This window comes from Nyctereutes procyonoides, unplaced genomic scaffold (genome assembly GCF_905146905.1).
Source record: "Nyctereutes procyonoides isolate TBG_1078 unplaced genomic scaffold, NYPRO_anot_genome, whole genome shotgun sequence".
NCBI classification, from domain to species: domain Eukaryota; kingdom Metazoa; phylum Chordata; class Mammalia; order Carnivora; family Canidae; genus Nyctereutes; species Nyctereutes procyonoides.
In genome coordinates, this window is record NW_026575125.1 from 94,664,914 (window position 1) to 94,677,466 (window position 12,553).

A 12,553-nucleotide genomic window follows, 5' to 3' on the forward strand; every position below is an offset into this window, starting at 1 on the left:
CTAAAAACATTAATGCACCTCCTTAACCACCTTGCTCACTTCCCAGGGAGAGACTTAGGCACAGGAGAGAATATGGCCAAATATATTTTGTTTTATTCATTGGGTTTATGGTGCTTATTACCCTCTGGGCACACATAAATACTCTACAAAAATCTGGTTTGGATAAAGTCAGCTTTGATCAAGAAAATGTTTGCTGATAAGGTTCAAAAACCACTTACACTTTTTTGTTAAGATCTGGCTCCTATATTTTGAAACCTCTACTGAGCTAAGAGATGAGGGTTACAGAATGAGATAAAGGGCTTGTTCTTCAGAAACTAAAATGATTTTTAAAGGTCCAGGGCAAGTCCTTGATTTGAATCAAACAAACTTCTCAAATCCTACCAATGTGTCACTTCACATGATATCAAGAGGTTTCCTGTTGGGCTTGAAAGGTTGATCTGTATTTGACTATTCAGTGTCACTGAATATTGTCACAAAGCAATCAGTATAAAGGGTTATCTTCCAAAGTAAAAATAATTAAGTTCATTCTACATCACTGTTCTAACAGATTCTTTTTCAAAATGCCCCCATTTTTTGTTGTTTTTTTTGTTAGTAACCTGATAATATCTTAATGAGGCTAAGATGACCTACCTTTTCAATTCCTCATTGATTTTTTTTATTTTTTTTAAATTTTTATTTATTTATGATAGTCACAGAGAGAGAGAGAGAGAGAGAGAGGCAGAGACATAGGCAGAGGGAGAAGCAGGCTCCATGCACCGGGAGCCCGACGTGGGATTCGATCCCGGGTCTCCAGGATCGCGCCCTGGGCCAAAGGCAGGCGCCAAACCTCTGCGCCACCCAGGGATCCCTCAATTCCTCATTTAATAACATCTTTACAATCTTCTTTTATCCTTAAACTTTCCATACAATTGCTGATATTTTTCCTTCTTATAATTGTGTGCAAATACAGTCATAACAATTTGGTTTCTTTTTGTTAGCTGCCCATTACTGGAAATATCTGGAGTAGTTTTGCACAACATTCTTCGTTTTCATGAAGTAATGTATAAGTGGCTTGAAACTCTGTATATCAATAAAGATTATTTTCTTTTTAATACCATGAGTGCACCAGTGTGGAACTGCTGCATACTTTGGTTTGTAGCTTAGGTGACTGAGTTATCTGCAAGGGGGTTGAACTAAAGAAAGTCTACTGGACATGAGTTGCTCTAATAAGGCAGCATTCAGTGAAGGGGGAGTTCAGAAAAAACTCCAGTTAAAGACATTTTTTTCTTCCCTAAAAGAGAAAATATCTCTCTCTCCAGTTTTTGCCTCCTTGAGTGGGTTTTAATAAAAGAGGTAGCATCATATAGCGGGGAAAAACACTAGGGGATAGAAGATTTGGTTTCTGGGCCAAGTTTTAGGATTGTACTAGCTCTAGGTGACTTTACACACAAAGTACTTAATATCTAGACCTTAACTTGCACATCTACAAAACAGGAAAGCTAATTTTAGACATCCCTATCTGACCTAATTTCTCTGAGGGTCAAATAAAGTAAGGTATGTGAAAGATTTTTGAAAACTGTAAAGGGGTGCTTGGGTGGCTCAGTTGGTTAAGCGTCTGACTCTTGATCTCAGCTCAGGCCTTTTTTTAAAAATGATTTTTAAAATGTATTTATTTGAGAGAGAGAGAGAGAGAGCATGAACAGGGGGAGAGTCAGAGGGAGAAGCAGACTCCCTGCCAAGCCAGGAGCCTGACGATGTAGGGCTCAGTCCCAGGACCCTGGGATCATGATCTGAACCAAAGGCAGACACCCAACTGACTGAGCGACCCAGGCACCCCTCAGCTCAGGTTTTGATTTCAGGGTCATGAGTTTAAGCCACACATGAGACTCCACACTGGGCATGGAACCTACTTAAAAAAAGAAACAAAACTGTAAAGAACCAGACAGTCTTTAGGCATATTTACTAAAAGTTTTCTTGTGTAACCATTTTTGTATTTCCCTAATTTGAAGGAATTGCCAGTTTTCATATAATTTCATTTATCAAGAAAAAGAATCATAAAACATTTTATATAATTAGGTTCATGAGATTCAAACCAAACTCTCAATTGGATAGGAAATAAATTTAATCAAATTAGCTTTAAATTTTCAATCCTTTAGTTTTATGCACATATAAGCTACTCACAGTAGCTCACTCATATTGACTGTTAATGTTTAGTCAAAACAATGGGCCATAGTTTATTTGCAGAAATCAGTGTCAGTAGAGCTAGTGATATATTGCTGCACCCATGAACTAGATTCTACAAGATATCATACTGACCAGCATATTGATCAATTTCCCAAAAAGTAAAACAAAAAATGCCCTGTTTCATTCTATGGCTGACTCAGGGGCCTAGAAAGATGAGCTTCTAGGTAGAGAGGAAAACTAATTCAGAATTAAACCCTTGGCCTACCACATAGTCTAGACCAGTGGTTTCTTTTCTTTCTTTCTTTCTTTTTAAGATTTTATTTATTTATTTGAGAGAGAGAGCACAAGCTGGGGGGAGTAGCAGAGGGAGAAGGAGAAGTAGGCTAGCAGAGCAGGCTCTCCACCGAGCAGGGAGCGCAATGGACATGGGGCTCAATCCCAGGACCCGAAGATCATGATCTGAGCCAAAGACAGATGGTTAACTGACTGAGCCACCCAGGTGCCCCTATTTTTGTATCTTTAGCATTGGATACTTCAGTCTAATTTTAGAAAACTAGCAAATAGATCAGTTAGGATTACATATATGATCATTTGGCTCATTAGAACAAGGGAAAATGCTTGGGTTGTCTCCTGAACATTTTACTATGGACTAAATATAGCTTCCAGATTACCAGAATATCAGCTGAAACTAGATAGACAATTCTTATAGTCTAGTCCTTCTGTCTTAGAGTATTAATAACTAACTTACAATACATTTTCCTATCAGTCTAGTCCACATCCTTCATGTGATTTATTTATTTATTTGTGTGTGTGAGAGAGAGAGCCGAGGGGGAGGGGTAAAGGGAGAGGGAGAAGCAGATCCCCCCTGGGCAGGAACCCTACCCCCGCCGCTCCATCCCAGGGATCCTGACCTGAGCCAAAAGCAGACACTTAACTGACTGAGGCACCCAGGTGCCCCCTCCATGTAATTTTTGTTAATATTCTATTGTCAGACTAAATTTGTGGGTGCTGTCTGGGTTCAAATCATAGAAAGTGTATAAAGAAAAAAAATGAAAATCACCTGAAATTCCAATAGCTGGAGAGAACACAATGAATATTTGGCGAGCTTCTTTTTATATATACATGAATATGCATCTGTGTAAAACAGAACCAATATAACACTGTATATGGAGTTTAAGCTTTAGATCATATGCACTTTTCCATGTCATTAAATATTAGCTGTAAACATCATTTTCAGTGTTTCTTTTTTCATAGAGAAATAATTGCAATACAATGTATTAGTTTCAGGTGTGCAACATAGTGACTTGATATTTATATACATTATGGAATGGTTACCACAGTAAGTCTAGTTACCATCTGTTACTATACAAAGTTGTTACAATATCCCCTATGTTGACTATATCCCCTATGCTGTACATCACATCCCCATGTCTTATTTATTTTATAAACTGTAAGATTGTACCTCTTAATCTATTTTGCCCAACCCCCTCGCTTCCCTCTGGCAACCATCAGTTTGTTCTTTTCCTTTTTTTCAGCATCCAAAATCTTTTTAATAACAAGTCAGGATCCGGGGTTACTTTTTGTAGCCCAGCTGGCTCTGCACCCTCTGGCATGTTCCAACTTCTGGCCCCTTGGTGGCAAGTAGGGTTTGGCGTGGCTGGGTGGGGTTCCTGGGGACTTGCCAGAATGCCTGTATACTCTTGGCCCTTGTGTGGACCAGAGAGCAAGACGATGCCACAGACCTTGGGGAGTCCAGGGTCAACTGGTCAAAGGTGAGGATCTTGCCTCTAGCTTTGTGGGTGTGTCTCTGGGCAAGGCTGCTCCTGGGCAGCTCATACACTTTCGGTTTGGGCACCTCCTGGACACACACATCATGTGTTATAATCCCTACAACCACAGATGTTTTGTCTTCCTGGCCAGGCAGCTTCATCTTCTGGATCATCTGGAAAAGGGACAGAGGTGGCTGGTTAGTGCGACTTATGAACAACCTCTTTAATACAACTTGGTTAAAGGTGGAGTTGGTTTGTCTGGCCAGACACTTGTACAACTTGTCCAGCAAGTCTTAGGTAGATGTCCTGGATTTTGGGCTCCTTGTGCCAAACTTTTCAGTCCTTGTGGCAGATGCTGACTCCCATGATGGTGCCTCCTGCTCAGCAAGGTTGCAAAAGAAAGAGCCAGTTTGTTCTCTTTCAGAGTTTCATTTTAGTGGTAACATAGAACCATGGAATAAATAAAAGACTAAATCTAAAAGTAGGTTAGGCATATTTATTTATGTTCACTAGTTGTAGTTTCTACCTTATAAGCTTTTTTGAGTATTAAATGAGTTACTACATAATGGACACTTAGAATAGTGTCTGATGTATAGCAAGTGCTCAATTAATGTTGGCTATTATTATTCAAAAGCATTTTTAGTTTCTTTATATTAGCAAAAGTTACTAATGCTTTAGATAAGCAGATGACATTACATTTCTCCTGGTTTCTCTCATTAAAGCAGCAAAGTTGAATATTAATGAGTATAGAGAATTATGTTGTCATGCATGTTAGTCTGGAAAATATAAATTCATCTCATAAAAAAGTCAAAGGATCAAAGAAAGTTTTTACTGTTAATTGGAAACAAAGTGTCATTGGTGTCCTGATTTAAAGGGCACTCTATTATGATTACCTAATAAAAAAAGAACAAAGAAATAAAGAAAAATAATTAAGGTTAAAGTGAAGTTATTATTAGCCCTTAGTTCACTAAAATCTTTTCCTCATAGCCCATGGCACCAAATAAAATTAAATATAGAAAACTTCCATAATTCACGATGACATTCTCAATGTTAAGACATTTTTAAATAAAAAATGCATTACTGAAAGCATACTTCAAAATTATTAGATGCAATATTTTTATAGCCAAAAGCACTTAAATTTTAAGAATTGAACAACTGGAGGACTGGATACTATTTATGGATTTAGAAAGATTTAGTCACTTTCATAAGTTAAAATTCTTTCTTTAAGCCACCTGTTCTTTCTCTCTCTTTAGAAATGGTTTTGTTAAAAATAATCTCAAGTTTCTGACTATTCTCTATTCTAAGGAAACCACATCAAGAGCAAAGTAGGATATTTTTCTTAATTATTGGTAAAGACTTTGGACAGGTTCATGGACAGTTCACTAAGTTGTTATAGTCTTTTAATAACCTTTTTAAAAAATGGTCTAAAAAATCTCAGAATAGACACTGCCTAAAATAAAACCAAGTGACTGACCTAAGTTCAGGAGTCCTGAGAATATATGCTACCTTAAACTTTAGCTTAATGAGTTCCTTAATTAGGGAAGACATAATTTAAGGTGTTAAAAAGTCATGTGGCTGAGTATTTGAATTATCGTACGTTTACATCAACTTAACTAGAAGCTACAATTATCAATTAGGAGAAGTCTGAATTAAAAGTTCTTCTCAGAAAATATTAATAACATACTTTCTTTATGTGTTTTAGATACATTGATTCACAGTTACTCATTTTCATAAATGAAAAAGCAAGTAAATGAGCCACTAAAAAAGATAATTATTTAAAAAATGTAGTATTGTCCAATAGACAAAAAATAAGTCTCTGTTTATATATATTCTTTCCTGACATAGTATATTTAGTTTTAAATATGTCTAATATATTTTGAAGTGTAAACTTTTATTTAGCTCATTATTGTAAATTACCATTAAAATAAAACTCTGAAAATGATGTTTACAAAAAATTATAAAGTACATAGGAAAATGCATAAGATATGCAATGTATGAGAAAAAAAGAGAGATACAACTCCATATAGACTATTAGCTTTAAACATTTGTTTTCTCAATTTTCTACAATGAGCATATATTATTTTGAAAGTTGGAAAGCATATTTAATTAATGGAACTCTAGTCAATAACCAAACTATGGTTGGACGATCAGAACACCTATTTATTTTGTCTTATGATTCTATGAAAGTATAATGTATTATTTCAGCATTTCATATCATGAACCCAACTTAGAAAATACATTCATTACCTACCCTTTTATGTAATGATGATGATAATCAACGTAGAAGCCCTTTATAAAACACATTTTTAGCTTCCAGTATGGCAGGTTAAACAGAAGCAAGTGACTTTCTGCTTGTAGGGTTATTAGCTGAAACCATCAACAATTATATGTTGTTAGTTAAATAAAGAAGCAACATTTAGTACTATAAAATTTTGTCAAGCTGCCCACAAACTGATATTCGATTACATACGAAACATTGACCCATGACTGAAAAGTAGACAAAATTTACATAGATATGCCTTAAACATTCTGCTTCCTATTGCTAAAATATCTTCATTGTACATTTCATTCTACTTCATGATTTTTGAAAATCCAGTTTAACAGCTTTTTTCTTACATTATAGTATTTAGCTATAATTTTTCCTTACATTGTAAAACCTTAGATAATTTTGGACTTATTTAATTTTTTATTTCTCCTCCTGGATGAGTCCTGCTGGGATCTTATTACTCTTTCACCAGGGCCATGTCTAGCATTTTTCCATATATCTGACAGATAAAAGAAAGGTTTTCTTTAAGAAGAAAAGAACTGGCTTGCTCAGTTGTGGGATTTTATTGATTGATTGATAACAAAGTCTGTCTGGGGATTGCCTTGAAAAGTCAGAAGTTTGAGTATGGATTTAGATATCCTCAACTCCATTTTCAAGACAACACCTAGGAACCAATCAGTAGAACTTAGTAAATTATTATGAAAATAATAATAATTGTGTTTTCCAGCCCTGGTTGTTTTCTTTTAATGAATTATGAGAGTAAAGCCTATTACACTATTAACCAGGAAAATAATTAAATTAATAATAATTTTTAAGAAGATCAAATAGAAATCAAACCAATTTTAAGAGTCCATCAATAAAAGAACAGAATTTAGGATGTCTGCAGTTCTTTTTAGATTTAAACAAGCATTAGTTTACTTTCTAAATTCAATTTTTATTTATATGCATTCACCAAAATTGTAAAATATGAAAAAGTGAAACTGGATTTTGCATATATAAAGACACTTTTCAGATTATGATTCCAGGGGATCCCTGGGTGGCGCAGCGGTTTGGCACCTGCCTTTGGCCCAGGGCGCGATCCTGGAGACCCGGGATGGAATCCCACATCGGGCACCCGGTGCATGGAGCCTGCTTCTCCCTCTGCCTGTGTCTCTGCCTCTCTCTCTCTCTCTGTCTGACTATCATGAATAAATAAATTAAAAAAAAATTAAAAAAAAGAAAAAAAATAATCTGTTAAAAAAAAAGATTATGATTCCAAGAGTGCAGTAGAGTGGGTATAACACTCTTGGGAAACAGTATTAACAATTTATTAATATGAGTAGGCCCTGGCTTCAACAAATATGAAGTTAATGATTCTTGACACTCATTTGATCACTTACTGAAGTTTTCTTTTCAAGATATTTATATGCTTCCTAGATATAAATTAGTTTTATTTTTCTTAATAGATATTTATTTGATACCTGGTATTTAGCATTTTATATATCATAATTTCAGCCCATGGTAGTATTTACCAGTATACTAAAATTACACTAGCTTTTAACAAAAGTATTATGTGAAAAATCTGTACTACAACTATAGCTATGACTTCAGAGAAGAAGTTAATCTTAGGGAGATAGCAAATATTTTCTCTTCAATAATGCTTTAAGAACCCCAGGTGAGATTACATGTAAGTGTGATGAATAAATCAATAAAAGTTAACTGTTAAGTATCTCCTGTGTTCAGTTCTATCTTGGGACATAAGAGGAGTAAGACAAACATGCGGTGGATTTTGAAAATTCAGAAAACTGTCAGTGTCCTCAAGACATTTACAATAGAATTGGATAGAATAGTTAATGAATGATATAAGATAGAGTGAAATTAAGTGATAAATTGTGACATACAGAGATCGTGTATCATAAAGCTAGTGAAACTTCAGCTTCAGAGACCCTTATTGAAATGGGTCTTTTGTAAGGTCCTTGAGGGGATAGTTCGCTAGGGCTGCCATAACAAAGAACCACGGACTGATGATTTAAACAACAGAAATTTATTTTCTCACAGTTCTGGAGGATAGAAGTCTGAGATCAAAGTGTGGGCAGGTTTGGTTTCTTCTGAGGCCTCTCTCATTCTGAGGCCTCTCTCCTTCACTTGTAAATAGCCATGTTTTCATATAGTACGTGTCTTTGTCCTAATTTCTTCTTTTTATAAAGATACCAATCATATACACCAACCATCTAACTTCATTTTGTTTAATAACTTCTTTAAGACCTTATCTCTAAATACAGTCACATTCTCAGTTATTGGGGGTTTAGGACTTCAACATAGGAATTTAGAGGATACACAATTCAGCCCATAAAACTCTGCCCTCTAGCACCCCAAATTCATGTCCTTACCACATACAAATTACATTCACCCCATCCCAACAGCTATTAAAATCTTAATCTATTCCAACATAGGTGACTCTCCAGGTTTGATGCATCCTGAGGCGAAGTCCTCTCTAGCTATGAACTTATGAAACCAGACAAGTTATCTGCTTCCAAAATACATCAGTGGGACAAACATAGGATAGACAGATAGATATTCCCATTCCAAAAGGAAGAAATTGAAAACAAGAAAAGGATTATGGGTTACCATCAAGTCCAAAACCTAGCAGGTAAATGTTTAGATTTTAAGGTTTAAGAATGTTCCTTTTAGGCTTTGATGCTCTACTTTCTGGTCCAGCAGTGTGGCAGTCACACTCCCTTGGCTCTGGGAGGTGGCTCTGCCCCCTCAACTCTGGCTGTTTGCTTGACTCCTCTGGAACAGAGGAGGAGAAGGCTCTGTCCCCAGGCTTGTGCCTCCTGTGACCATGGTAGCAGTGGCAGCCCTGATGACCTCTGAACAGCTTTCAGGGTAATTCTTCCCTTTGCTTGAAAGATAAAGTTTATTTGCAGGCAGATAGCTCTGTTGGACCATCCTGTAGAATCCCAGAAGTCTAACAGTGTTTTTTCATTTTATCCCATCCCAGTTCCCTTCAGGCCAAGCTGGCATCATTTCTACTGCAATAACTCCATCTCTATTTCTGGTTTCTTCTGAAATGGTTGGTTGATTGAATCCTTAAGTAATACACTATATTCTTTTTAACAAATAGTTGTTCTGCTATACCCTTGATGTTCTCTTATTAACATGCTTTCTCTCTCTCTCTTTTTTTTTTTTTTTTTTGCAAAATGGATAGGTTGGGAATTTTCCAACTCTTCAGGTTTAGGTTCCTTTTTGCTTAATAATCCTTTCTTCAATTTTTCCCCCTTTTTTCACAATTTACTGTAAGTAGTGAGAAGAGACCAAGCCATGCCTTTGACACTTTGCATATAAATACCTTCAGCCAAATATCCAAGTCCATCACTTATAAATTATACTTTCCATAAAACACTAGAACATAATTAGTCCATGTTCTTTACTACTCTATAACAAGGATCACCTGTCCTTGAGTTTCCAATAACATGTTCCTCATTTTTATCTGAGATCTCAGCAGAAGCACCTTTAGCATTCACCATTCACATTTCTATCAATATTCTGTTCATGATGCTAAATGTGTATCTCTAAGGTTATACAAGTGTTCTCTACAGCTCCCCTCTTTTCCTTCTGAGTCCTCACCAAAGTTGCCTGTAAGGTTCATAGTTCCACCAACGGTCTCTTCAATGCAATCTAGGCATTTTCTAGCATGCATCTCAAAACTCTTTGAGTCTCTACCCATTATCCAGTTTCGAAGTCATTTCCACATTTCACCTTTTTCTCCCACTTTCCTTTGCCTTGTATAGACTGAGATTGGAGTAGCTGCAGGCACATTAGGGATATGGCTAAGGGGAAGTTCAGCTGGAGATTATTTAGTTTGGCTTCAGTAGGATTTATCCATGTGGTTCACAGTTACTTTATTTATAGTTATTACTAGCTGCCCCAGGATAAGAATGGCTTGCAGGAATACTCCTATCACCTCCTATGCCTACAACATAGAGATGAAAAGTTGGAAGTGTGTTGTGATATGAACATGACCTATAGCTCCTGGCACTAGAAATACGAAGGAAATAAAGGATAAGCAAGATTTGAAATGTATGCCACCAGAATTTATGCAAAAGTCTTCCAAACATTAAATATATGAAATTGTAAGCAGAGGATTTAGTTTTCACCAGAGTCTAGTCAAATGTTCTTTCCTATCAGGAATATTCTTGATAATTGGACTTTTTTGATATTTAGCTTCTTTTTTAAGTTATTTTTTATTGAAGTTCAATTTGCCAACATACAGCATATCACCCAGTGCTCATCCTGTCAAGTGCCCCCTTCGGTGCCTGTCACCCAGCCACCCCAATCCCCCGCACACCTCAGTTTCCACCACCCCTTTTTTGTTTCCCAGAGTTAGGAGTCTCTCATGTTCTGTCATCCTCACTGATATTTTCATTCATTTTCTCTCCTTTCCCCTTTATTGGTAATTTGACTTTAAAGGATCATGTTTCTTTTCATTTTTGATGGAAATTATATTTCCTATAATTTATCACAATTTCTGTTTGTAGGGCACTTAATCTGTAGCACTATTATAAACAGTGAATACATCTGTAAGAAGTCACATAAAGCATGCGTATTTATTAATAATGTTAGGACATTAATAACATTAGAAAAGGCACCAAGTTGGATTAACCGTGTCAAAGAAAGACTAAATTTCTATTCTTTCTTTAGGCAATAAAATTTATAAAATACTAGTCTTATGAAGATGTGATCAAGACTATGCATCCAAAAATGAATGAGTATGTCAGGCAGACAAGTAATAAAATTATTTTTATTTTTCTTGATTTTTGCAATGTTTGTGGTACTTGTCAGTCACTTGAAATATGTAATTTGTTTCCTAATTCTAAACAAATGTTCACTTTTGGACATAACTGTATATTAAATTTTCTTAAAGATAGTTCCCCAAATTGTATATAAGTTCAATTCCCACAATATTTGGATTTGCCTCTCAGTAGAGGTATTCATGGTGAAGAAAATCATAGGAAGGAGAGATCAATAAAAATTAGAATAATCAGGGAAAATTAGTAGTCATTTTTATGGAAAGAAATCAGTTTTATTCCTCAAACACTTGGGTCATCTATGTAGAAGAACTTCGTATGTGTGTGTTTTTTTTTTCCTTTGACAACACGAAATTTCCTGAAAAGCAGCAGGAAGTCAGTAATATATTCAGAGTTATTAAGAATTAGTATGACCTTCTGAGACCAATGATATTGTGGCAAAGTATTTCAGCTGCCCTGTGGTAGGCATTTTCCACTGACTTGCCAACATAGAACCTTAAATTCATTCCCAGCCTCGGGGAATGAATCATGGTTATTTTAAGTTACACTTTGCTTTGCTAGTGATTGATCTAGGTGTAGGCATGTTACCTAATTCTTGCAAGTAAAAGAAGTCTGATGGGGGTTTCTGGGTAAGATTATTATCTGTAAAAAAGGGGGTGAGAACTAAGAAAAAATTCCTTTTTGCCATTTTTTAGACATTGGTGTAAGGATGTGGTATTTGGAGCTATGGCAACAATCTTTTGATTACAACAGAATGGCCAAGTGGATTGAATTGAAGTGATATTAACCTAGTAGTAGTACTGTGATATCACTGAAGTCCAAAATCAACTCTAGGACAGTTTGATTCCAGACTTCTAGTTATGAAATATAATTAAATATTGCTATTTATATCACTGCTTGTCAGATATTTTTTGTTCCTAGCTAAATGATACCTGGTAAAATGTCGACTGAAGTATGGAGAAAGCTTTGAGATTAGTTCTTATATTAGCAAATGCTTTCTCTGAAAACACAGCTGCAATGGTGTGCCTTATCGTCTAAAATATTCATTTTAATATTTGAAATGTTATGCATTGATCACCATTATCTAATTTCAGAGCATTTTTATCACTCCAAGGAGGAATTCCATGTCCATAAGTAGTGACTCCCCATTCCCTTATCCCCAGCCCCTACTACAAATCTACTTTCTGCCTCTATGAATTGTCTTATTCTAGACATTTCATATAAATGGAATCACCCAATATATGGTGTCTGTGTCTGGCTTCTTTCATTTAGTATATAATGTTTCCATTTATAATGTAGCATGAATCACTATTTCATTTACTTTCATGACTGAATGATATTCCATTGCATGAATATACCACCTTGTGTTTCTCCACTTATCTGTTGATGGACATTTGGGTTGTTTTCACTTTTTGGCTATTGTGAGTGCTGCTATGAATATTTACTTACAAGTTTTTGTCTGAACATCTGTTTTCAATTATTTCAGGTATGCTCCAGGAGTGGAATTTCTGGATCATACAGTACTTCTATGTTTAATTTATTGGGAAACTCTATTTTTCAAAGTG

The 12,553-nt window shown here is 35.7% G+C and overlaps 1 pseudogene; it reads right to left on the minus strand.

Annotated features, from left to right (window-relative positions):
* Nucleotides 1-3,723: 3,723 nt before the first annotated feature.
* Nucleotides 3,724-4,298, minus strand: LOC129518067 (ribosomal protein L18-like; annotated as a pseudogene).
* Nucleotides 4,299-12,553: the final 8,255 nt, after the last annotated feature.